Here is a 5,149-nt window from a genome sequence, read left to right on the forward strand (position 1 = left end):
ACGGGAAAGGCGTCACAGCTCTAGTCTGGGCCTTCTTAGTATTTGCCCCAAACAGAAACGCTTTCTGAAAACTAACACTTGGCTCACTTAAGATTTCCAGGGACGGTGCCTTGGCCCGTGTTTGTTGGCTTGTTTTGTGTTTGTTCGTCTTTTTCCCTTTGCCTATGTATTTCTTTTCAGGTGAAGTAGAAATCCCCAGTTTTCAGGAAGACGTCTATTTTCCCCAAGACATGTTAGCTGCTGTTTTCTCCTGTTGTTAACTAGCGCTTTTCTGAATCTCTCCACGTGCAGTGAGAGCCGGTGGAAGTGTACTATCCTTCATAACATCTTATTTTCTAGAAATCCGTAGGTGAATGCTGCTGCTGCTCTCGCTGCTGCTGCTGCTCTTGTTGCTGTTGTTGTTGTTGTTGTTGTTGTTGTTTTCAAAGTATAACCCGGCCACCGTTCATGGGATCAAAAGCATTATAAAATATGTGTAATTATTTCTCGAGCACGCCCTTCCTCCCCCTCTCTCTGTCTCTCTGTCTGTCTCTGTTTCTCTCTTTCTCTCTCTGTCTTTTCTCTCTCTCTCTCTCTGTCTCTCTCTGCCTGTCTGTTTCTCTCTCTCTCTCTCTGTCTCTCTCTCTCTCTCTGCCTGTCTGTTTCTCTCTCTCCGTCTCTCTCTCTCTCTCTGCCTGTCTGTTTCTCTCTCTCTCCGTCTCTCTCTCTCTCTCTGCCTGTCTGTTTCTCTCTCTCTCCGTCTCTCTCTCTCTCTCTGCCTGTCTGTTTCTCTCTCTCTCTGTCTCTCTCTCTCTCTCTCTCTGCCTGTCTGTTTCTCTCTCTCTCTCTGTCTCTCTCTCTCTCTCTGCCTGTCTGTTTCTCTCTCTCTGTCTCTCTCTCTCTCTCTGTCTGCCTGTCTGTCTGTCTCTCTCTCTCTCTGCCTGTCTGTCTCTCTCTCTCTCTCTGCCTGTCTGTCTGTTTCTCTCTCTCTCTCTCTCTCTCTCTCTCTCTCTCTCTCTCTCTCTCCCTCCCTCTCTTTACCTGTCTCTCTCACTGTGTCTGCCTTCTGTCTTACTCCCTTTCTCTGCCTGTCTGTCTGTCGGTCTGTCTCTCTCTCTCTGTCTCTCTCTCCCTGTCTGTCTGTCTGTCTGTCTGTTTCTCTCCGTCTCTCTCTGTCTGTCTCTGTCTTTCTCTGTCTGTCTCTTTGTCTGTCTCTTTCTTTCTCTCTGTCTCTCTGTGTCTGTCTCTCTCTCTCTCTCTCTCACTGTGTCTGTCTTCTGTCTTAGTCTCTCTCTCTCCCTGTCTGTCTGTTTCTCTCTCTCTCTCTCTCTCTCTCTCTGTCTATCTTCTGTCTTATTGTCTTTCTCTGCCTGTCTGGCTGTCTGGCTGTCTGGCTGTCTCTCTCTGTCTGTCTCTCTCTTCTCTCTCTCTCCCTGTCTCTCTCTCTCCCTCCCCCTGTCTGTCTGTCTGTCTGTCTCTCTCTCTCTGTCTCTGTCTGTTTCTCTCTGTCTGTCTGTCTTTCTCTCTGTTTCTCTCTGTCTGTCTGTCTTTCTCTCTCTCTCTCTGTCTCTTTCTTTCTCTCTGTCTCTCTGTCTGTCTCTGTCTCTGTGTGTGTGTGTGTCTGCCTTCTGTCTAACTCTTACTCTCTTTCTCTGCCTGTCTGTCTGTCTCTCTCTGTCTCTCTCCCTTCCTGTCTCTGTTTCTCTCTCTTTCTGTTTCTCTCTGTCTCTGTCCATCTCTGTCTTTCTCTGTCTGTCTCTTTATCTGTCTCTCTCTCTTTCTGTCTTTCTCTCTTTCTGTATCGTTGTCTCTCTCCGTCTGTCTCTCTCTGTCTCTGTCTCTCTCTCTCTCTCTCTGTCTGGCTGTCTGGCTGTCTCTCTCCCTTCCTGTCTCTGTTTCTCTCTTTCTGTTTCTCTCTCTGTCTCTGTCCATCTCTGTCTTTCTCTGTCTGTCTCTTTATCTGTCTCTCTCTCTTTTTGTCTTTCTCTCTTTCTGTATCGTTGTCGCTCTCCATCTGTCTCTCTCTGTCTCTGTCTCTGTCTCTCTCTCTCTCTCTCTCTCTCTGTCTCGGTCTCTGGCTCTCGCTATCTCCCGCCCTCTCTTTTTTTTTTTTTTTTTTTGCAAAATAAGCTCAAGCACATCTAATCTAATCCATTACCAAGGCCTGAATTCTTAACTTCTGACATCCCAGATTTCCTCTCCCTACAGAATGCTGTACAGAACCGGCGAGTTGATTTCTGGACTTGGATACCTCATAGGTACTACATATGAATAAAGATCCAACCCTCAAATCTGGGGTTGCTTCTCCCTCGACTGTCTCGAAAAATCGTACCTCTGTTCACCTAGGATGCTGGGATGGTTTTCTCAATGTGCATCTGCCCGTGTCCTGCGTGACCTGTGACCGAGCCCTGCCCGTTGGGTCTCAAATATGTATCCGCAAACACTTCTCTCCATTTCCACAAGTACCCACGGCCCCTTGTGGAACCACTGGCTCTTTGAAAAAAATCCCAGAAGTGGTTTTGGCTTTTTGGCTAGGAGGCCTAAGGCCTGCTGAGAACTTCCCTGTCCGGGATCCTGTGTGAACAAAAGTGTCTCTGCTGGGAGCTGGGACCCTCGGGACCATGCTTGCTGGCGCTGGATGAGTCTCTGGAAGGACGCACGGGACTCCGCAAAGCTGGCCTGTCCCACCGAGGTCAAATGGATACCTCTGCGTCGGCCCGAGGCCTCCAACGTACATCACCGTCACCAACCGTCACCGTCAGCATCCTTGTGAGCCTGGCCAAGGCCCCGACTCCGGGGAGACTCTTAGGAGCCCGGCCTTCATCGGCTACAGTCCAAAGGGATGGTGACTCCACCCACAAGGTCCCCACTGAACTGCGAAGACGTGGAGCGTAGGTCAGAGAGGGGACTAGGAGGGGAGACGTCCTGACAGGCGATGAGTTCCCTAGGCTCTGGCCACCCCACCCACGTCCCACGTCCCACATCCCAAGTCCCGGGCACCCACGGGACACCGCCGCTTTATCCCCTCCTCTGTCCACAGCCGGCCCCACCCCACCAAGCAACCCACGCACACACGCTGGAGGTTACAAAACCACACGGTGTGAACAGAGCCTGACGGAGCGAGAGCCCATTTCACGAGGTGGGGGGGTGGGGGTGGGGGTGGGGCTGGGGTGGGGGTTGCGGGGTCTGCAGAGAGCCCGAGTCTCCCTCTCGGGTGGCTGACAGGCTCGAAATGAATATCGCTTCTTGGGCGGAGGGGCTTCCTTAGGCCATCACCGCTTGCCTGCAGCGGGACTACCTCTCACACCCTCCCTTGAGGCCACAAAATAGATTCCACCCCACCCCTCGACGTTTCCTCCGGGGGCCGGATGTATCCTGTTCGAGAGACCTGAGCCTGACGGGTTGAATGAAACACCTTTATTGGCTTTGTGTGTTTGTTTGTTTCTGAGATGGAGTCTTGCTCTGTCCCCCATGCTGGAGTGCAGTGGCGTGATCTCAGCTCACGGCAACCTCTGCCTCCTGGGTTCCAGTCATTCTCCTGCACTTGAACCAGAGAGACTGCCACCGTGGCCGGCTCATTTTTTTCTTTTTAGTAGACACGGGGTTTCGCCCTCTTTCATTGGTTTTCACTGCAGATTCTAGATTCCAGCCACACCTCCTCGTTCTGTGCCACAGAAAGACTTTTTTTTTTTTTTTTTTTCTTAAAAGCACAACATATCTGCTTGATTTGAGTGGCTTCCTATATCATTATCATTGTGTTAGAGATGAAGAAAAGGTATTAAACACCGTGCTAGTGATAGTCAAAGTGAAAACAAAAGAACGGCTATCTATTTTGTAGTTAGAATAAAGTGGCTCAGTATTGAGAGCTACCTAAATATGTCAGCATTGAAACTCTTCCTAGTAAAAGCTTGCCGATCTGAATAATCCTCCTTTAAACACAATTTTTGATACGGTTAAGTTTTTTTAAGAATGCGACTCCTGCGAAATAGCTGAACGGACGATACACATTTAAAAAGCAAACGACACAAGGATCAACCAGACTTGGGAAAAAATCAAAAAACAACACAAGTCTCATGAAGAACTGAGTTCTTAAAATGTCACGGAGAACACGGCCGTCGGAAGAGAAGGCAGTATCGGCAAGTTGATTGTTACATTGGTCAGCGATAGCTAGCACTATTATGTTTTTGGCCATCTTTCAGGAGATGTAACTACTACAGCAGAATGAGATATCACCCACTAAACAACATAGTCACAAATCAAAAAATGTTTTAGTAATCTAATGCTTCAGATTCAGAAGCAAATCCAATGAAAAAACTCCACTGCTGTAACAATTAACCCACCCCAAAGATAACCGTATCTGACAAGAAAACGACCACAGGCTTATGACTTCAGAATTATACTTTCTCTTGATATTCATTTATGTATTTATTTATTTTTTTTATTTTCTTTTCTTGAGGGGGCGTCTCGCTCTGTCGCCCAGCGTGGAGCGCAATGGCGTGATCTCGGCTCACTGCAACCTCCACCTCTCCGGGTTCAAGAGATTCTCCCGCCTCAGCCTCCCGAGTAGCTGGGACCACAGGCGCCCACCACCACGCCCAGCTAATTTTTCTACTTTTAATAGAGGCGGGGTTTCACCATGTTGGCCGGGATGGTCTCGATCCCTTGACCTTGTGACCCGCCCGCCTCGGCCTCCCAGAGTGCCGGGATGACAGGCGTGAGCCACCGCGCCCGGCCTTCTCTTGAGGTTTTAACTATTAAGTCAGCCCAGAAAAATACAATAAATGTCAACAGTCAGTATGGTGTTGAGGCGGAAGTAGGACCACGCTTTTTCATATCTTATTCAGTTGATAACCATACGACCCAGGTAGACATTTCCTGTGTGTCTACTGACACACAAGCACAGAACAGTGAAACAGAGAGACCGCTGAATAAAAGGGGACGCTCAGTTCTTCATAGTAACGCCATAGACTGGAACACTGTCACAAAGCAGCAGCTAGTGAATCGTTTCCATATTTTTTTCTATTATCCAATAAGTGAATGATGCTATTCCCTTCCAATCTCCCAAGCCCTTTTTGTCCCCATCACCGCTGCGGTGCTCGAACAAAAAGTAACAAATCAAGTAACAAAACTAAAGAAACACACACACACACACACACACACACACACACAC

The sequence above is a fragment of the Pongo abelii genome, chromosome 15 (genome assembly GCF_028885655.2).
Source record: "Pongo abelii isolate AG06213 chromosome 15, NHGRI_mPonAbe1-v2.0_pri, whole genome shotgun sequence".
NCBI classification, from domain to species: Eukaryota; Metazoa; Chordata; class Mammalia; order Primates; family Hominidae; genus Pongo; species Pongo abelii.